The sequence below is a fragment of the Candoia aspera genome, chromosome 1 (genome assembly GCF_035149785.1).
Source record: "Candoia aspera isolate rCanAsp1 chromosome 1, rCanAsp1.hap2, whole genome shotgun sequence".
In the NCBI taxonomy this organism is placed as follows: Eukaryota; Metazoa; Chordata; class Lepidosauria; order Squamata; family Boidae; genus Candoia; species Candoia aspera.
The window spans coordinates 155,881,119-155,904,116 of NC_086153.1; the positions used below are offsets into that span (position 1 = coordinate 155,881,119).

A 22,998-nucleotide genomic window follows, 5' to 3' on the forward strand; every position below is an offset into this window, starting at 1 on the left:
TTTTTAATTTTGACTGTGTGGTTGTAGTGATGGTGGTTTCACCATATGATTGGTGAGGAAGAATTGGATAGTGGAGTGTATGGCACATAAAACTTTATATTCCTATGTAATGGTTATATCATACACAATTAAGCAAGCATTTATTTTAGTCATTAAAGGGTTACATTCTATTTTATCCTGTCCTTGGTATAGAATGCCTATGTAGATTGGGATAATCTTTCTTATCTTCAATGCTCTATAATCTTGGGATGGTCTCCTCTTTGGCAGGAGTAGTTGAAGCATTATTCTGTTTGGCCTTGGCAAAATCAAATGAGATGAGGCCACTGAAAACAGTGTGTGATTAATTATGCTTTGGAGCCTATATAAATTGTTCAGAAACCCCCATGAGATGGAACTTTGATGAAGATCTAACTGGTAGAAGGTGTTGCATAATTGTTGATTTTGATTTTGTCATGACTGGAAGAAGAGGTGTAAGGTCTTTCTTTGTTCTTACTGTATTTTTTGTATTTGTTGGTGTCTTATGTTCCTCAGTATTTGTGGATTTTTTTTCATTGATGTCTTATGTTACTACTGTATGTTATCTTCTCATACTACTTTGGAATAAAATCTTTACTCCTACTGATGTGGTCATTGCTTCTGAATCCCAAAGTCCCTGTGATTGAACCCTGCTGGGCTGAGGATAGAGCAATGCAGAGATGCACAGCTTCTGAACCGGTGCAGATTCCTTGGTAGCAAATTCATTTTAAGCCAAGAAGATTAAAGTGATTTGTTGTATTGTTTCAGCTGTTGTGTGTAGATTGATTGGCAAATACTATGATGGACCTTCTCATACTTAAGTGTTCAGTGGAATTCTGCTTTCAATATTGGAATGTGTTTTCTCACTTCAAACCTTGAATTGTCAACATTCCCATTATATGTAAATAAGGAGATGGTTATTTTCTTGACTATGTTGCGTAACAGTGGAACCATGCTTGGGAAAGTAAACACTGAAATAGCAGTAATACGCAGCTTGGATGCATTATAACAATCACAAAGAAATAGGCTGCATTTTAAACTAAAACTTACTGAATGATTTGGACATTCAGGGTCATTTCTATTCAGTGCAGTATCGTGAGGGGAGGTTCCAGAGGTTGCAAATTTCTGTCTTTGTCATACATTTAATCGTATATTTAATCATAATGAAATCTGATTTACAAAATTGGTTCAGTACTCCAAGTTGTCTGTCCCGTAAAATCAGTATCAGGCCAGTAGAAGGTCCATGGCACTATCGCAATTGAATTAGCATTGCATACCAACCGGTGCAAAGCTTTGAAAGATGCTTTGCTTCAAGAAAAAAATTGTGCAATCCCACTCCTTACAAAGCTGCTTCACAAAGCAATGCATGCCCCCAAACTTCTAACAGGAAGGAAGTTGTGTTGCTTTGTTTCACTTTTAAGGCTGCCTGTAGTTGTTCCAATAGGCTTACACAGAAATCTCTTCCAGGGAATGGAACTACTGGTCAAAAGTTGTGTACTGATGGGAAGTGCCTATAAGAGGCAAATCATGTTACCTTCCTGATGAGAAGCAGCTCATGGAGGTAAATTATAGCCCTCTATATCTCACCTGTATATAGGAATATATTATAGCCTACTAACGTTGAAAACTATTCTATCTCTTAGTGGTTCTCAAGGCTCAGAGCCCAATTTGCAGCTTGATTCACTTGAAAAAAATATCAACCCAGGATCATTAAGGCCCAGGATCCTTTGGGGGAGTAAGCTCTTATTTTTCAAGCCCAGAAAGGGAGGTTGCTCTGTGCAACTGCTCTACAGTAGTCTTTTCTCCCATACAAGATTGCATCCTTCTCTGGCCTCCTGCTGAGAACCACTGCGTTGTGTTGGCTGCCATATAAATAGGGATGCATAAGCTAGGGGGCATACACAAAGCCTGCATCTTTTATTTAAGAAACCATTAATTTTAGAAGGATGAGCAGCGGACTTGCAAGAGAAATCTAAGTTAGATGTGTTTCTTTGAAGTATCCTCCTCTGAAATAAAAAGCTCCCAGAGCAGCTAATAATGATCCATAATAAGATAGTAAAAAATGGAATACAAAAGGAAAGAGATTGGGGCAGGGGAGGGGAGCAAGGCAGCACATTCTGGTATCTATTCTTAATTGTTGAAATGACTTCGTGGAACAGAAAAGATTTTGGAATAGGCGTAAAAAATCACCTATGTTTCTGTTAAATCAGTGCAGTGGTCTTCCTATCTTTCCTTTTGTTGAAGCTGAATGGAATGGGTACAAGAGTGGGACTCTGCAGAGCTAAATTAATGGTTTCCCATGTCTCCTCAATGAACTTGATAGAATGGCTAAAAATTAAAGCAGGAGTAGGTGGGGAGAAGAGGCCCGAGTGCACAGCTGGAAGAAAACAAGGCCTGAAGATTATTGCTGGGAATTTTAAAATGGATGTTTAGTCAGGAATGAGCAGATAATACTTTTCCCAAAATAATAATAATAAAAAAAAAAATGGAAAAGAGATACACTGCCCAAATTCTTTCACTTCTTAGCTAGCTCTATCAAGAGAGGTATAGTCCTTGCTAAGGACATAGAACTCTTGCTAGTAGTAAAAGTAGTAGTAGTGGGTAAACATGTTTTGCTAAATATTATTGTATAGGCTGTAAAAATATTTGTGTAGCTGTCCTGTCCTGGGCTGGAACTGGAGATTGGCCCAATCTATCTCTAATTCAAGGAGATATTCATGAAAGAGTAGCCACTAAATCACTACAAAAGCACTATATGACGTTTCAGAAATACTAGATTAAGTTCCACAAGGTGAGAGCAAGAGAGCAGAAGTCAGGGTTCAGGTAACAAGTGCCAATTTATAAGAGAGATCTGTCAGGCAGTTGAGATTCGAGACACAAAAATAGCCAAGTACACAAGGATGCAGATGGTAAACATTTTTTTGGCAATAGGTTGCTCTGTAACAGAGCTTTGTAATGAAGGTTATAAGCCCTCACTGTCATACCCTAACTCATGTGCTCTGATAGCAAAGCCTACTGACTATTGGGCTTGCCTTGTTACGGTTTGATTCCCCAGGTGCTCTCCCTTGTTACTGAGCACCTTGTTGCCTCTGTGTCTTCTCATATTTGATGTAGTGATGCTGCTGTTTTCACTAACTGGGCGGCTGTACTCGTGAATCTGGGCTCCGATGCCCTTCTTGCGAGAGACTGTACCTGACTGCTCCAGGGGCCCTTCCCAGGATGGGATTTGAGATCTGCTGTGGCTGAGAAGTTCAGGAACATAACTAGCAGTTGGAGTGTATGTGGCTAGAGGGCAGTTAATACGCACCTTTGTTCCTTATGAATAACTATTACCTGTATTGTTATATGGTTAATATGCTATAACTGGATTTCAGAATTCTCTTTAGTGGGGTGATAAAAGTATTCCAAATGGCAGAAGTCCAGGGAGTTCTTTTTTCGTAAAATCTGTATTGTTTTCAAGATATAATTAAGATACAAACAAAAGAGAATATAGAACAGATAGAAAACAGAACTAAAGAAAACAAAGCAAACTATAAAAGTGTCAGTAGAGAGAAAAACAGAAAAGGAAAGTGACTTCTGACTTTCTCCAATACAGATACAGATAAATTTACAAATCTAATCTCTTACAATTAATTAACCTATCTTAACTTTATTTCTATTAAAGCAAACCATCTCTAAAGCCCAAAATCAAAACATCATTTTTTTTCTGTTACAAGCAAGTAGTCCAAAAGTGGTTGCCAAGTTGATATAAATGCAGAAACAAAATCATCTCTTACTAAAGCTGTTAATTTAGCCACTTGAGCCAAGTCTATTGGTTTCACAATCCAATCTTCAACTGTAGGTATTTGTGGATCTTTCCATCATTGCACATGTAACAATCTTGCAGCTGTGATCATGTATAACAGCAACACTCCATGTTGTTTCTCTAATTCCTTTTCCATCAATCCCAAAAGAAAAAGTTCTGGTTTTCTTTGTATATTTACTTTGAGAATCTTTTGAATAATAATACATATTTGATCCCAGAACTTTTTAGCCTTCTCACAAGTCCCCCAAAGATGGTAAAAGGTTCCTTCATACTGTAAACATTTCCAACAGACATTAGTTACACCATTATACATTTTTGACAAGTTATCAGAAGTTAAAAACCAACGATACATCATCTTATAGAAGTTTTTTTAAAATTATAACTCAGCATGAATTTCAAACCTTTTGTCCACGCATTCTCCCATTGATCCAACATGATATTATGTCCAAAGGCAGAAGTCCAGGGATTAGTAAAGAAACATCTAATGCAATTTTAAAAATGAAAATAAATATATAGGAGTCTGTTGAGTTTGTGGATAGGGGATAACTGGATGGCAATATAAGCTACTTTGAGCTTTCTAAGGGAATATTGTCAATAGAGAAGATTTGTTGTTTATTCATTTAGTCACTTCCGACTCTTCGTGACTTCATGGACCAGCCCACGCCAGAGCTTCCTGTTGGTCATCAACACCCCCAGCTCCCCCAGGGATGAGTCCGTCACCTCTAGAATATCATCCATCCACCTTGCCCTTGGTCGGCCCCTCTTCCTTTTGCCCTCTGCTCTCCCTAGCATCAGCATCTTCTCCAGGCTGTCCTGTCTTCTCATTATGTGGCCAAAGTATTTCAGTTTGGCCTTTAATATCATTCCCTCAAGTGAGCAGTCTGGCTTTATTTCCTGGAGGATGGACTGGTTTGATCTTCTTGCAGTCCAAGGCACTCTCAGAATTTTCCTCCAACAAATAGAGAAGATAGGATCAGTTTATTTCGAGTCTCTTCCAGTTTCATCTATGTTCATCTATAAGTCTGTTCTGTCCTATTTCTTCATCTATCTGCACTTTAAAAAACAATTTTAATTGTTATTTTTTATAGGCATAACCAGCTCAGCCACACAAAGTAAGAATCCCTGAATTATATATACACACATTTCCAGTAAAGTCATAGGATCATTTATTTATTTATTTAAATAAATAAATAAATAAATAAATTTTATCACCGCCAATCTCCCCCTCAAAGGAGGGACTCTGGGCAGTTTACAATAAAACAGAGTTAAAATCAAACAATTATAACTACAATAAATACAATAAGAGTAAAAATGAGATAGAGTTGAAAGCCACTGTCTTTGTATTTTAAGTTTCAAAGAAGTTGTGGACTCATAGAAAACTGTTCCACTCCTGGGCAAGATTTGTTCTTTATTCGTTTAGTCGCTTCCGACTCTTCGTGACTTCATGGACCAGCCCACGCCAGAGCTTCCTGTCGGTCGTCAACACCCCCAGCTCCCCCAGGGATGAGTCCGTCACCTCTAGAATATCATCCATCCATCTTGCCCTTGGTCGGCCCCTCTTCCTTTTGCCCTCCACTCTCCCCAGCATCAGCATCTTCTCCAGGGTGTCCTGTCTTCTCATTATGTGGCCAAAGTATTTCAGTTTTGCCTTTAATATCATTCCCTCAAGTGAGCAGTCTGGCTTTATTTCCTGGAGGATGGACTGGTTTGATCTTCTGGCAGTCCAAGGCACTCTCAGAATTTTCCTCCAACACCACAGTTCAAAAGCATCGATCTTCCTTCGCTCAGCCTTCCTTATGGTCCAGCTCTCGCAGCCATATGTTACTACAGGGAACACCATTGCTTTAACTATGCGGACCTTTGTTGTCAGTGTGATGTCTCTGCTCTTCACTATTTTATCGAGATTGGTCATTGCTCTTCTCCCAAGGATTAAGCGTCTTCTGATTTCCTGACTGCAGTCAGCATCTGCAGTAATCTTTGCACCTAGGAATACAAAGTCTTTCACTGCTTCTACATTTTCTCCCTCTATTTGCCAGTTATCAATCAAGCTGGTTGCCATAATCTTGGTTTTTTTGAGGTTTAGCTGCAAACCAGCTTTTGCACTTTCTTCTTTCACCTTCATCATAAGGCTCCTCAGTTCCTCTTCACTTTCAGCCATCAAAGTGGTATCATCTGCATATCTGAGATTGTTAATGTTTCTTCCAGAGACTTTAACTCCAGCCTTGGATTCCTCAAGCCCAGCTTGTCGCATGATGTGTTCTGCATACAAGTTGAATAGGTAGGGTGAGAGTATACAGCCCTGCCGTACTCCTTTCCCAATCTTGAACCAGTCCGTTGTTCCGTGGTCTGTTCTTACTGTTGCTACCTGGTCGTTATACAGATTCTTCAGGAGGCATACAAGATGACTTGGTATCCCCATACCACTAAGAACTTGCCACAATTTGTTATGGTCCACACAGTCAAAGGCTTTAGAGTAGTCAATAAAACAGAAATAGATGTTTTTCTGAAACTCCCTGGCTTTTTCCATTATCCAGCGGATATTGGCAATTTGGTCTCTAGTTCCTCTGCCTTTTCTAAACCCAGCTTGTACATCTGGCAATTCTCGCTCCATGAACTGCTGAAGTCTACCTTGCAGGATCTTGAGCATTACCTTACTGGCATGCGAAATGAGTGCCACTGTTCGATAGTTTGAACATTCTTTAGTGTTTCCCTTTTTTGGTATGGGGATATAAGTTGATTTTTTCCAATCTGATGGCCATTCTTGTGTTTTCCAAATTTGCTGGCATATAGCATGCATTACCTTGACAGCATCATCTTGCAAGATTTTGAACAGTTCAGGTGGGATGCCGTCGTCTCCTGCTGCCTTGTTATTAGCAATGCTTCTTAAGGCCCACTCAACCTCACTCTTCAGGATGTCTGGCTCTAGCTCACTGACCACACCGTCAAAGCTATCCCCGATATTGTTATCCTTCCTATACAGGTCTTCTGTATATTCTTGCCACCTTTTCTTGATCTCTTCTTCTTCTGTTAGGTCCTTGCCATCTTTGTTTTTGATCATGCCCATTTTTGCCTGGAATTTACCTCCGATGTTTCTAATTTTCTGGAAGAGGTCTCTTGTCCTTCCTATTCTATTGTCTTCTTCCACTTCCGCGCATTGCTTGTTTAAAAATAATTCCTTATCTCTTCTGGCTAACCTCTGGAATCTTGCATTTAATTGGGCATATCTCCCCCTATCACTGTTGCCTTTTGCTTTCCTTCTTTCTTGGGCTACTTCTAGTGTCTCAGCAGACAGCCATTTTGCCTTCTTGGTTTTCCCTGTCTTTGGGATGTATTTTGTTGCCGCCTCCTGAACAATGCTGCCAACTTCTGTCCAGAGTTCTTCCGGGACCCTATCTACTAAGTCCAGTCCCTTAAATCTATTCTTCACCTCCACTGCATATTCCTTAGGAATATTAGTGAGCTCATATCTAGCTGATCTGTGGGTCTTCCCTAATCTCTTTAGTCTGATCCTAAATTGTGCAAGAAGAAGTTCATGATCGGAACTACAGTCAGCTCCAGGCCTTGTTTTTACCGACTGTACAGATGTCCGCCACCTTTGGCTGCAAAGGATGTAGTCAATCTGATTTCGGTGTTGTCCATCTGGTGAAGTCCATGTATAAAGCCGTCTCTTAGGTTGTTGGAAGAGAGTGTTTGTTATGCAGAGTGAATTGTCTTGGCAAAATTCTATCAGCCTACGTCCTGCTTCATTTTGTTCTCCCAGGCCATACTTACCTGTAATTCGAGGTGTCATTTGACTGCCCACCTTAGCATTCCAGTCTCCTGTGATGAAAATAACATCTCTTTTAGGCGTGTTGTCCAGTAGGTGCTGCAGATCCTCATAGAACTGCTCTACTTCAGCTTCTTCAGCATTTGTGGTTGGGGCGTATATTTGGATCACTGTGATGTTAGATGGCTTGCCCTGAATTCGAATTGAGATCATTCTATCGTTTTTTGGGTTGTATCCAAGCACTGCTTTAGCCACTTTACTATTAATTATGAAGGCTACTCCATTTCTTCTGTGGTCCTCTTGTCCACAGTAGTAGATCTGGTGGTCATTTGATGTGAAGTGGCCCATTCCAGTCCATTTCAGTTCACTGACGCCCAGAATGTCTATCTTTAATCTTGTCATCTCACCAATAACCACATCCAGTTTGCCCTGGCTCATAGATCTTACATTCCAGGTTCCAATGGTGTGTTGATCCTTAGAACATCGGATTCGCCGTTCACCACCAGCACCGTCGGCCGCTAGCTGTCCTTTCGGCTTTGAGCTAGCTGCGTCATCACGTCTGGGGCTAGTTGAGCTCATCCTCTGTTCCTCCCCAGTAGCATTTTGACCATCTTCCGACCTGGGGGTCTCATCTTCCGATGGTATACCGACATATCTCTGGTTGTACTGATCCATTTAGTTTTCACGGCAAGAATACCGGGGTGGGTTGCCATTACCTTCCCCAGGGATCGCATTTTGTCTGACCTCTCTGTCATGACCTTCCCATCTTGGGTGGCCCTTCACGGTTTAGCTCATGGCATCATTGAGGTGCTCAAGCTCCAGCACCACGACAAGGTAACGATCCTTTGCTGAAGGGGCAAGATAGCCCTCTAGAATTCCATGGGAAAAATTCATATTTAATTTACTTCAGAGATTGATTGAATGGTTAGGGTTAGACCTCAGTCTTTCTTAGTCGTGGTGCCTTACAGATATTATGCTCTGCTTGTCTTTATGAATTCACTCTATTAAAGTTGGTTGTGCCTCTCCAACAATTTTACCAAAGAAAAATTAGGATATGAAGGAGTTTTTCTGGTTCCCCTCCCCCCCTTTCTGGTAGGTAGGTATTTTGTTAGTTTAATTTGATCTAAGATAAACCAAAACATAATGCTAATCTAAGATTAAGCAAAAACATTGAGAACTGTAATGGAGAACCAAGTTCTTGTAATGGAGAACCATTACCAAAGCAACAACCCAACCTCCCACAAGAGGAACTGTGTAAGAACATTATTCAGACGAGCGCTTACGCACTGCAGCAACCCAGGACACCAGAAAAAGGAAACAGATCACCGATCTGCATTCAGACAAGTATCTTCCAGCAAAATGGATACCCCCTCAACTTTATCAAAAAGTGCCTGACCACTCAACCCACTACAACCCAACCAACAGAAGCTATGAAAAGGATAACACTGCCATACACCAGAAACATCTCAGAAACCATCAACAGACTGTTACAACCACACGGCATCACCGTAGCACATAAACCTACTAAAATTCTTCAAAGCATCCTAAGTAACCCAAAAGACCCAGTAGCCCAGGAAGAAAAAACAGGAGTCATCTACAACTTACAGTGTAATGACTGTAGCAGCCACTATGTAGGAGTGGCTGTAAGGATTGCCTATCCTAAAACACCATCAGAGTCATGAACAGGTTCATAAAGATATCTGATTTATTAAAGAATAGTATGCAGGATCACATAGTATGCAGGACCACAAAGTATGCATTTCCACAAATAGTATGCAGGATCACAAAGAAAGCTGAGAATGGGAAAAGCGCGCCAAATGCAAACTAAAAACCCTTGGTACAAACGAGATCCCTCCCCCTGTAGAATCTTCCCAGGCTCACAATCCCAGGTGCTCCTAACGGCTTCTGCTGGTCCGCGGGAAAAGTCCTTGAGCAGAGCACATAACCCAAACACATTCCATTGAAATGAACATAGATACAGAGCTCGGCACAAGGTTTCACAGCAGCTCCCTCCCAACAGAAACGCGTGTCAGCACCATGGCATGTGAAACGTTACGATGTACATTGCACATTGAGACAGTGAACATGACAGTGGCAGGCAGAAGACTAGCAGAGTGCATCCATGAACACCAACTAACAGTCAGAAGACATGATGAGAACTCCTTAATCTCACAACACGTGGACAGACTCAACCATAGTTTCAACTGGGAAACTGTGCATCCTAAACCAAGCCAAATCCAAAAACGCCAGAGAATTCCTGGAAGCCTGGCACTCAGACAGAGCACCCATCAACAGACACATAGAGGTAAACAACATTTACATACCATTCAAAAGAGACAATAGAAAAACCAAAAGACCAGAACACCTCCTTGCCAGCAATCAACACCCAGATATGCAAAAATCAACACTAGGATTAACACCAGATGAACCATCAAACAGCACAATATACCCTAATCAAGGAACTATTAACTCAGGCAATCAACCAAGCAGCAAACAACAGCCCAATCAAGGAACTCCCAAGAAGAGAACAACACCTTCACCAACACAAGCTGAACAAACCATGGTATATAAACAGAGAGCAAGGCCCACTCCCTCTTCGCACTGAAGATGTTGCCTAGTCTGGCAATGAAACGTCTGCAAGAAAACAACAAGGCTGAGAGAGCACCAAGGGCTCCACATTGAGAACCGCTTGTCTTCTTCTCCAAACTCCCTAGTATGTTCTTGGGACCTCAACGTATAGGATTACTTTAATTATTGTGAAAATTCATAATATATTTATTGAATAAGACTATGTTTTCCTTGTCTTTGCTATTTGATGGAATAAAGATCCTAAACCAAAATTAAGAACATTTCCTAAAGATTCATGATCACAGTGGAAATTTGACGCTGCTAATATTATTTTGTTCTATCCTTGCATATCATGGCTTGTAAGATGCAATAGAATAGGCCATCTATTCATCTGGATCCAAAAGATGATAATTTGATAATTTTCTTTAAATGAACATAATTGGACCCAAAAGATTTGAACCACTATATGCTTGTAGCCAGTATCATCTCCTGGGCAAAGTGCTCAAGCAAGTGGTGGCTTATCAGAACAAGACACTCTTGGATAAAATTGATTTTGTAGATCTTTTCCAATCAATTTTAGTCCAGGTTTTGGTTCTGAAACTGCATTGATCAAGCTGTACTGTAGTTTGTTTTTGCTGGGAGAGAGGTGGTCAGTACAATCCTGTTAATCTTCTTGGACCTCTCAACAGCTTGTGATACCATTTCATCCATCTGGAAAGATTATCTGTGGTAAGGATGGATGGAATGACTTTGTGGTGGTTCTAATCATACCTGAATGGCTGTTTCCTGAAAGTTATACTGGAGGGTCTCTTCTTTGCTTCTTGGTGTGTTACCTTCATAGAAAGATACTGAGACAATATTCAGGATTCTATTTTATTCCTATTTTGTTTAACATCTACATGAAGCGGATGAGAGAGATTTTTTGGAGATTCAGAGAGAAATGTCATCCATATGCTGATAATATGTAGCTCTGTCCCTCCTTTCCATCAGATACAGTAAGACAGTGGAAATGCTGAATCAGTTCCTGGCCGTGTTGATGAGCTGACTAAGGTTGAAGGAAAAGAAGCTGAGGTTAGACAAAAGAGAAATGCTGTTAGTGAATGGTTTATCTGCTTAAGTGAGTGCTTTTCAGCCCCCTGTGGAAGAGATATGTCCTAAAAAATCACGTATGTAGATCAATCACATGTGTGGCATGAAGCCAACCTTTTTTCTGCTTAAGATGGTGCACTAGTCATAGAACTACTTGGACAGAGATAGATTTGCTAAAGTAATCCACTCCTTAATCTGTTTTTTTTAAGCTTGTAACCATGTAGTCATTCATTCATTGTACTCTTCCATGATGGGATGTGGCGAGTACCTATCCAGAATCAGGCCTTTTCAGCGGTAGCCCCTTTCTGAAATGCCCTCCAACATGCCTGGCCCTGTTTTTATTCTCTTTCTGACTCCAGGCAAAGGCATAATTATTTTTCCATGCATTTTAATAAATTAATATGTTGATTTTCAAACAAGTTGCTGTTTGAAAACTTTCTAAGTGGATTCTGCTTGACTTGTTTTGACCATGTATTTCAATTACTGTGTTTTATTACATATTTTAATTATTTTAGAATTTTGTGGTTTTAGTTGTAAGTCACCCTGGGAAAACCTGCTTTTGAAGAACAGCATAAATTTGTTTTAAAATAGACAAATGAATTGCATACCCTGGAAATATATTTATGCAACCTCTGCCCTTTAGGAAATGTTGTTTGGATATATATTCACATTTCTGATAAACCTAATGTAGATCAATCCAGTGTGATAATGTAACTATGCTCTCCAAGGTAATTTGTGCTGTAATGCAAGTACTTAGAAGTGATATTGGCATCAGCCACAGTGGGAATAATCAAACTAGTTAATTAGAGTTTTCTTTAGAGATTAGGAAGTATTCTGTTGTGTATGCATAATCATTTGGTTTTATTTCAAAAATTATATTTGAAGCCATTAGTAAAAAATAAGTTTATTTAAGTTTGTTTTAGATTACTTAGGATATTATAATTGAGTAAAATGATAGAATATATATTCAGTACATTTAATACATATGGGACAATAAAGTATTTTTAGTTATGCATATTTTGAATACAATATTACAAAAGCATTTTTCTCAAAAAGGCACTGCTACATAGGGGTTACGCGTGATGTTTGTTTGCAGGTACTTATTAAAAATTGTTTTGATGTATATAGATATGTGTGTGCATATACTATATATAATGTTTTTATGTGTGTGTGTGTGACCCCCCCTTTACTGTCTGTCTGTCTGTCTGTCTGTCTGTCTGTCTGTCTGTCTATCTATCTATCTATCTATCTATCTATCTATCTATCTATCTATCTATCTATCTATCTATCTATCTTCTCCTACAGCTGATTTTATAAGTTAAACTGTTTTTTAAATGGACAACTGAGTATCACATGTAACTGAGGAAGTCAGCAGTTCACTTAGGAAGTGTTAGCTGCTATTTTAATAATTCCCAGACTCAGCTGTTGACCTCTGTTATTGAGGTAACGCTACCTTACAAGGGTATCATAAGAGTTCCTCAGATAATATACGAGAATGATCATTTTAGAGTGTTCGTTATTATTCTTACCCAATCAGTACTGTGCATAAACACTTCTCAGAGAGTAAGCACTGATTGCTTCCCCTTATTGAAACTGGTGGAAATTTTAAAGAGATTTGATTTACAGCTATAAAAATGCTCGGAATCCTTTACTGAAAGATCAGAAGGCAGAGAATATGAACAATGTGATCCAGAAGGATACCAGACAGCTTCAGAACAAGCTGAAATATCCCCATCTCTATCATCAGTTTCTGTTGAAAGGACTTTTGAATTAATGTCACCAAAGGGTGTCAGTTTTCCTGGATTATATCTCTTTCCTTTAGAGCTTCTCCTCTGTAAATATTTAATGAGAACATGACTTAAAACTTAATTTATATGTGAAGGTATAATTGCATAAATCAAAGTTGGTATCCTTAGGCAGCTGATATCTTGCTTTCTTATCGGTGTAAGAGCAACAACATGGTTGTGGCCAATAAGTGTCACCTGAAGGGAAATGCACATGTGCATCTGCATTAGCACTGGCATATTATTACCATCAGAAGGATAAAGGAGTAAATCTAAGACTGTGTTGATCAGCCTTTTTTCTATGCCACACTGCAGATTTAGAATGTCAGCCCAGTAAACAGGCGAAACCAAGATCATGTTCAGATAATATTTATAAATGGGTCTAACTATAGACAACATCATTGTCAAGAAGACTCCGCAATTTAGGGTTGGCCCTTTCTGCATATGTTTTTCTCTCATTGCTGCACCCCCTGGGTAACTGGAAGGCACCCTCTCCCCTGATCTCCCATAGAGCTTTTAAACTAGTGTAAGTGTTGCTTGGACTGCAGACCTTGGGATGTGATGAGGGTTTTATCAGTATGCACCAATGTAATGTATGTCTCTTTTTGATATGTTGATGTTGTAAAATGCTGGGGGTCATTTTGGAGTATGGTTGTATTCAAAAACGGCAAATAAATAGATCTGCAGAATGCAGTTTGTAGGAAAGCTGCTACAGTCATAAAACCATATAAAACTGCCTTTCATTTTCTCATCTAGTCCAGTATTATCAGTAGTGACTGGTAGGCAGGAGTTTTACAGTTGTACCTGGAGATGCCAAAGATTAAATATGGGACCTCCAGGTGTGCAAAGAGGAATTCAAGATTTTTGAAATATATTGGATGCTAATGTTTAAAAGAGATTAATTATGATGTTTCAAGCAAGAAGAAGTGAGCCAGGAAGCAAGGGAGCGAGGGAGGAAGGGAGGAAGGGTATGCAGGATAATCAGATATCAGATATTGCTTTCTTTCTTACAAACCTCAAATAACTATTTTTGTTTCAAGTAGGGAATAATTACACATTTTCCCATTCACTAAGTGGTTAAAGTCATATCAATTTGCAATAGCATTCTTATATCCAATATATATATATATATAAGTGATCTAGGCATGACTATAAATTGTCTCCCAAAATTGGGGATGAGGTCACAAGAGAAAAAGGAGTATGGAGCGGCAGAGCGACCCCTCCCCAGTCAAGTGCACTGAAGCAAAGGGAACTGATATTTCATAGTGCATTTCCTGAAATACCAGAGTGGACAGCCCCTGAAAAATTTGGTCTTAGAAGCCAAAGTAAAATAAAATAATGTTTTGGGCTAGGTTTGTTTGTTTGGTGCCTTCAAGTCAGTCTTGACTCCTGGTGACTGCCCTGCAGTTTTCTTGGCAAGGTTTTTCAGCAGTGGTTTGCCATTGCCTTCTTCCAAGGGCTGAGAGAGAGGGACTGGACCAAGGTCTCCCTGCTGGCTTCGTGCCTGACTTGGGACTAGAACTCACAGTCTCCTGGTTTCTGGCCTGATGCTTTGACCACTACACCAAACTGGCTCTCTAATTTGGGCTAGTTAGCTCTCATTATTGGGATATACTTTATAATCTAGGCTTAACAGGAATATTGCTACCACTGGGTAAACACTGGTTTTAGCCCCAGTTGCTCACTATTTTTCAGTTAAAGCAGTAAATATTTCTTCCTTAAAATGGGTTTCAGATGAAAAATAAGGAAAATGTTCTTCTTGAAAAGAATGGGCTCTTTACTTTTATCTTAGAAGAATCAACTTTCTTTGATGGACTGATTGGTAGGACATAGGATATGAAAGATTAACAACCCTTGTACCAGACTTTTTTACATTAATGATCAACACCTTATTCCATGGCAGCATATGTGGTAACTTGGCAGGAGATATAATGAAATATGAGGCATAATGAAATACAAAGTTGGGTTATAGATATTGCCTATCCAAATGAGCTCTTTCTCAGGGACTTCTGTGACCATGAGTTAGTTGTTTGAATTGTAACCCTGGGCTTGCATGTGTTGTTCCTAATCATTAATAGATTTCTTGGAATATAATATTTTTCCTCATAACTGTAAAGACTTAGCTTTTACACAATCCTCTTTCAAAAGAGGAATAGAGGGAAGGTAGAGAATAATGAGGATTAATTTCCTAATGTGGTTGCTTACTGAAAATAGCATACAAATAGCATGCAATATAACTTTAATTTGTGCTAATAACTGGCCTGTCTTCCAGTGCTTTTCATTTGGTGTTTTTTTTTCTTAGAACTGATAATAAAAGAATGTTCTAGGTGATTTGGATGCATTAGGTACTAAGTAGGATTTAATACCTCTCTAAGAAGGTACCACAACTACTGTATAGGTTTGTGGGAAACATTCTGATGCTATGCTTGACAATGCCTAAAAACTGAGGTTGTTGTTTATTCGTTTAGTCACTTTGTGACTTCATGGACCAGCCCACGCCAGAGCTTCCTGTCGGTTATCAACACCCCCAGCTCCCCCAGGGACGAGTCCATCACCTCAAGAATATCATCCATCCATCTTGCCCTTGGTCAGCCCCTCTTCCTTTTGCTCTCCACTCTCCCTAGCATCAGCATCTTCTCCAGGGTGTCCTGTCTTCTCATTATGTGGCCCAAGTATTTCAGTTTTGCCTTTAATATCATTCCCTCAAGGGAGCAGTCTGGCTTTATTTCCTGGAGGATGGACTGGTTTGATCTTCTGGCAGTCCAAGGCACTCTCAGAATTTTCCTCCAACACCACAGTTCAAAAGCAATCTTCCTTCTCTCAGCCTTCCTTATGGTCCAGCTCTCGCAGCCATATGTTACTACGGGGAGCATCATTGCTTTCACTATGCGGACCTTTGTTGTCAGTGTGATGTCTCTGCTCTTAACTATTGTATCGAGATTGGTCATTGCTCTTCTCCCAAGGATTAAGCGTCTTCTGATTTCCTGACTGCAGTCAGCATCTGCAGTAATCTTTGCACCTAGGAATACAAAGTCTTTTACTGCTTCTACATTTTCTCCCTCTATTTGCCAGTTATCAATCAAGCTGGTTGCCATAATCTTGGTTTTAAAAAAAAACGGAGGTTAGTGTAGGTTAAAATCTGAGGTGATAAAATTAGGAAGAAAGGAACAACATTTAGCATTTTAAAGCTCAACAGAAGCAGCACTATCGGTGTGTTCAAATAGCTTAGTCAAAGTCTAGGGACCATTTTATACAATGTTCTCTCTGAGTGAAAATAACAAAATAAAATAGTTGGATATTTTTGTTGTCATATAGTATTGGAAATTCTTGGCTCTATAATTTTTTTTTTTTGGCTTGAATTTCAAAGATTATACACTGTAAATTGTCCACTGAAGCCTGCCCTTATGAAAGAGAAATATAACAAATGGTAAAGATTTCTATTTGTTAAAATCTAGATTGCTTGGATAATGTAACATCAGTCATATCAAGGTATTCTCATTTTTTCCTGCCTTGATTAAAAGAAAAATTATACAGTATTTCATCTTCCATTACATATTCCACCCTGTGCTGGATGACCGAAGAGGCAAATTAAGTAACCACATGGCAAAGCACAACTGCTGGTGTTCCTACTTCTGTATAAGTCAGTAGAGTTCTTTGTACAAAATAAGAATAGACCGAACATATATTGGAAAGTTTGAACAAGAACACCAATTCTAAAACGTTTAGAGTGAAAAAGCACTAAAATAAAATAGTTTGGGAAAGTGATGGTTATTCAGTACAATTAAAGTCACTGTGCATATATTAATAAAATATTTAACAAATGTGATTTGTGCATTTAGAATTCACCTGGAACTTATTAACAGCTGCAGAATTAGTTAATTGTTTATGATATGGCATTTGCCCTTTAGGAATGGGCACTGAGTTTGTACAATTATGTCATGAAAAGAATCAAGAGGAAACATGAAAAATATGGATTCCATTTATTTCACAAATGATTAGTGTTTATATGGCTATTAATTGATCTAAATGTTCTCATCTAGTTGATGGAGGTATTACATAAAGGTGGTTAATTAAAATGCCCTTTTGCGATCTCTTTTTTTCAGTAATTTTGTTAAAGATTATAATTACAACAGTAAAAACTAATACAAACTAAAAAAATGATAGAATAATAAAAAGGAAGTGTGGAAAGTGCAGAAAAGAAAGAAAAATAGAAAGAGAAAAGTAAGAATATAGTAAAAAGAAAAAAAATCTATAAAGAAGTGACTTCCCACCTTCATCACAAGTATAAACAATTTTAGTAACTTTTCACTTCCTCTTAAAATACAACAAATGACCTCTTCTTCCCATATCCCATCTCCTATCTAAAAACAAATCCTTAAAGCATCATCATTTCAGTCCTGGTGTCAGCAAAAGTCCATTAAGTGTTACCAGAAGTAACAACTATTTTTATCTTGATCAAATAAACCAACTTTATGCTCCTTCCTTTTACTTCTAACAATCTTAATCTTTAGTCCATTCAAATAATGTCGTAGAACTAGATTTCTTTTCCTTTTTTCTTTGTCCCTTCTCACCAGATTCTTCAAAACTCTAATAAGCCTCTTTTGTAAATCAAATACAGGAAAATTGTGCAGGTCACTGTCTTGGTTTATTATTTGTATATCCCTTTTAATTACTAAAACATCAGCTGGTTTCTTTTGTATATCCAATGTAACATCTTTTTCCATGTCATTTTTGTAGCCTGTCATTTGTAAATCTACTTTCAGCTCAGTCTCTGTCTTGTCAGGTAAAACCTGTTCCTCTTCCATAACATCTTTTAGACACAGTCCCTCCATGGAGGCAGATGTCTTTGTTGACACAATAATAACTTCTGAGTTCATTGTTCAAAAATATCCTTTAATATGTCCAGTGTTAGAATATTTTGCTTCATTCTGTAATTGTAAGTCAAATGTATGTGTTCTTCTACTTCAGTTGTAATCTTTAGTTCTCTCTAGTGTCTAATTTTTAAAATCTTATCTTACTATGGTTTTTTAAAAAATTAAAAACAAAACATTTTCCCATGGGAAGAATTCTTTAGAATTAATTCCAAAATCTTATTTTAAATCCATCTGGACCCTTAGTCCATTTGTAACTTTCCAAAATCAAAGTTTTAATCACCCTTTTGCTGTTCATTCCCCCCTCCCATTTTTTTTAATGTTCTTAAACTGTAGTTAAACTTTCTATCGCTAGGGATTGAAGGAAACTCACCCAATCCTGTCAAACCTGTTGATCCAAAGATTTTTGATAGCTGAAAAGCAGTTAACAAGCAATTTCTGAAAGTGATTAGAAAAGAAAGTATGCAGACTTAGTTTCCTTTCAAAGGCACCGACTACGGTTTGAGCAAGATGGCTATCCCATTGTGTCCCGGAGCTCTAAACCTGCCAGAGTCCACTGTCTTGCAATCTTCTTGTGAGGAACAGCTGTCTGGAGCTCTTGTAGGAAATCTCAAGTCTTCTCCCTGTCTGGAGAAATTTCGAAGAGCCAGTCTACTTGCTGGCTCTTCATTCTGCTGTGGTCAAGGGCTTGGCTCTTTGTGCAGCCTCTTTCAGTCTGCCATTTCTTCCTCTGGAAGCCATAATCTAAACCTCAGTCATGTGCTCTCCCAATTTTACAAAAATTCCAACTCTTTGGTTTTATCGACTTGAAATTCTGGGAGTTGGATTCCAGCACATATATAGCTGAAGACTGGGGGAAGCTGTTACAATTCAATTAAGATTATTTAAGTCCACTCTTAACCTGGTGATGTTGCACCAATCACTATCTCTCACTTCAACTACTTCCACAAGTTTATTTTTGTTGGAATAAAATGAAGGAGATCCCCATGTAAGCCTTTGCTATTGTACTGTAAAAAATTTTGAATGTTTACCTTACTGTTTATGTTCTTTAAGTATTTGGTCTATAAAATCACAACAGTGGGCATCAGTTAGTGCTAGCCATGCTGTTGGTTTAACGTGTAGTAGAAAATTACGACTTAAGCTCTGGATTGAACCCATCAATTAATTTTACATAGGCTGCCAAATGGTAAGGACTTGGTAATTACCTACCTGAATTGAAACTGAAACAGAAACCTGTAACTGAAAGATTCTATAGTTGACCTGTTACTAATCCAGTCCCACCTGCATGTCTGTATTACTTTAAATACTAAGAGAATCACATTAGACACAGGTGTGCCTTGCCAGATTGTGACTTTGGGAGCACAGTGCTCTTGATGAAATGCAAATGTTGATATCTAAGCTATCTTTTTGTTTCCAGAACGTACGTTAAAAGACCAAGGAAAGCAAGCAAGCAAAAATAGCTTTGGTAGTTTATGTTTCATAATTTGAAACTAAGCAAGCAGTGAACAATAGAACAGCTGAAGTTTGGTCAAAACATAACATGTAAGAGAAGTTCAGCTATACTGAATTTTCCAATGAACATGCTTAATGATATTGCTTAAGTGTATTAGACAGGCAGATGTATACAAAGAGCCAGTTTGGTCTAGTGGTTAAGGTAACAGGCTAGAAACCAGGAGACTGAGAGTTCTAGTCCCGCCTTAGGCATGAAAGCCGGCTGGGTGACATTGAGCCAGTCCCTCTCGTTCAGCCCAACTCACCTCACAGGGTTGTTGTTGTGGGGAAAATAGGAGGAGGAAGAAGTATTAGGTATGTTTGCCGCCTTGAGTTATTTATAAAAATAATAAAGGTGGGATAGTAAATAAATAAGTAAATAAATTTACAATGTTGGAAAATAGCTTACTACACAAACACTAAAAGGAATGAGTTTAAATTTCAGCCCATATGGGAAAAATTAGGAATTATAAATTATAAATTAGCAAAGAAACATCTTGGATCTCAGTAGGAACAGATATCAGGATACTAAAAAGCTAGATATAAATGATAATTGCCGTGCTTTCTTCTCAAGCCATGCAATGAATAGTTCATGTCAAATTCCATTCAGCTTCATAAAGCTGGGCTGCATTTATTGTGTATCCCCTTTCTTCCAAAAAATGCTGCTCATTAAATTAAAAAATGTCTACAAATGTGAAGGCTTATTTATTTATTAACCAAACAATCAAGCAAACCAAAGGAATTTCTATAGAAGAGGGGTAATATATTGTTTTTCCTTTGCATTTGCTAGCTAGGAATGAGTGGACCAGGTAGATCAGAACCATTTGCATTTATTGTCATATGACCAAGAAATACTGGAGTAATAGAAGGCTTTTTACAAAGAAACCTGAATTGCTCTGGGCTGTGGTACTCAAAAGGACTTTAAACATCTCGTATATTTAAAATAGTAAATCTATCTCCCCTCATCACCCAGTATTTTTCACCCCAGTAAAGGACACAAAACTTTGTACTTGTTAGAATAATGGATACATCAGATTCATTCTTGGGAGGATACTTGTTTGAATTATTTTTAATCCTTATTAAGAAAATAAATTCAATTATCTGACTGAATTCAATAACAGGGCTTTGTTTTTGAACAATAGGCTTATATTTTGTTTTCCAGAGGTGTATTCTACTTTTTGAAAGGGATATAAGTCTGTGTTTTTCTTTCTTACATGAAATGCTCATAATTTGGAAGAGTTGTTGTCAATACAGCAATGACTGTTTAAAGAATGCTAGCTGTCTTATTATGTTTGTTTCCAAATTTCTGTGCTTATAATTTTGGTCCAGGCTGGTAGCAGCTACATCTGTAGATCTATCTACATCTATCTAGTATTTGTTCCATAAAGGTATCAGCTATGGATTAATGCAGCTGTCATGGGTAGTTTACCTCAAAACACTTTTCACTAGGGAGAAGTAATTTCCTGTATTCTGTCTCAAACTCTGGAAAAAGTTAGAGTGGGCTGTATTTTTAGTAGAGCTACCCCATGAGGTCCTCTGCATCTCAGAAACTCTCTGTGTCATCTACTCTTCCCAGCAGGTAAAAGACCTTTCCACTTTTGTTATGTCCAAACGGTATGACAGCGATTACCAAATCTACATCTCTCCTAGGCTCCTGGGTTTTGTGTCCCTGGGCACTGTTTGGTGGGGTGATCAATGGGAGAGAAGAAAAGGACAAGGCTTGCTCTTCTGCCTGCTGCGTTTGTCAGGTGAAGTAAAACAGGAAGTATTTTTTTGAAGTGTAGTATGAGAGCAAAGGCATTTAGAATCATGACGGCAGGTGAGATATAGAGGGGATCAGAAGTTTTGACTGAAACTGGAGAGAACATAGATGCTACAAAATGTCACGGCTTGCTTGAGACAGACTTTTCTGAAGCTCAAATTTTGTTTTGTTTTTAGAGAACTTTGCTAATGAGGCTACCTTTCAGACATTCTGTAGATAGGCATGTGAGAAAGGGAGAATCAGGGCCAGATTGGTTGTCTTTGGTTTCATCATCCATCCTTTTGGTTCTATGGGCAGAGTCAGGGAGAACCTACGTGAAAACAGCTAGAAGACATTCATGAGCTCTCTTGGGTATCTTTGATTACCACTTGGAAGTTCGGAGTTGGGATAGCATGGGCATATTTCCTTACATGTCAGTCAGTCACTGTTTATCACTGCCTCTTAAGGGCATTCTGAAATTTCACCCATAAAAGAATAATTCTTCAATACTTTTCAATTAGTGTGCTTATTGTAAGTGTGATTGATTAGTATTTAGCACCTTCTATTTTTTTGAAAAGTAATAACTGTACAGCTCCCTTCTTCTGACATCTGCTGAATGAGAATCTGTATGAAACTTCTTGGAGTTTTCTTTTTAATCTTTTTCATTAATAATTCTGTGTTTCTACACCCATAGAAAGGATAATTTACAGTATTTTTCCCTGTACAGTGAAGTGTATTGCATTTTGTTTTGTATATGGATAGCAAATTATTAACATCACCTCTTTAATATTAAACTGTTTATAACTCATTTCCTTTTTATTAATCAAACAGATTTTATTGGCCTGATGAAAGCGTAATTTCTTTGAAGATTATTGGTTTATAAACTTTTTAAACTAATATTTTATTAGTCCTTAATTTAGTTCCAAACATTTAAGTTTATTTTATGTTAATATTCTATCATTGATATCTCAGTTTATGCTTATTTTAATATTTATATTATATTAAGGATTGTACTATATTCTTTATTTCAATTATGCATCTATTTCCTCACTTTTTATTCAGTTTTCCTTGTATTTCATAATTTCTATTATTAAGCTGTAGTAATAGCTGGTCAATTACCAAAATGAATTTGATTCTGATTTATCTTTTTAAACAGAAAGAAAGTTTAGAGGAAAAAGGAGTGTTCCTTGTAACTGTCAAGCATCGCATTTTAAAAATTCATTCTTTACTCTTTTTTTATCTGCAGAAGTTGAGAAATATTTTAGTATTGCAATTTCATAAAACTAGCCTTAGCTTGCCTTCTGATGAAAAGACACTGTAAAATGCTAATTTTTGTAGTAGGTCATGTTACATGACTACGCATACCAGATTTTATCTTGTAAATATTTGAAAAAAATTGTGAAATCAACAGGAAAAGGCCTGTGCCTGATTATTTGCTAGGTGTGAAAACTTTTGAAAAATCAGTTTGTGTGAATTATATATACTATTGCATATTATTACATTGATGTGGCAACATTTATCTTTTTGGATTTGAAATGAAATACATGCTGCTTTATCCATATTTCCAATAACTTATTTTTTTTTAAACTTTATTGATTTTCAAAGTATAGTTAAAATACAAAATAGAGAGTATAGATAAGACAGAGTACAGAACTAAAAGAAAAAAAAAGAAAAACTATAAAGTGCAGAATTAGATAGAAAACAGAAAAAAAAGACTTCCAATCTTCTCCAATACAGATATAAATGCATTTTATACAGATATAATCTCTTACCATTAGTTAAACATTAGTAACATTAATTCTATAAAATCAGACCATTTAATCATCAAACCCAAAATCAAAACTTTATTTTTTTCCGACACAAGTAAG

General features: G+C 37.8%; 1 protein-coding gene across 1 annotated transcript in view; it reads left to right on the plus strand.

Moving 5' to 3' along the window:
- The window catches only part of MACROD2 (mono-ADP ribosylhydrolase 2), a 1,156,239-nt gene that overhangs the window by 287,944 nt on the left and 845,297 nt on the right, over positions 1-22,998 (plus strand). The window lies entirely within an intron of this gene.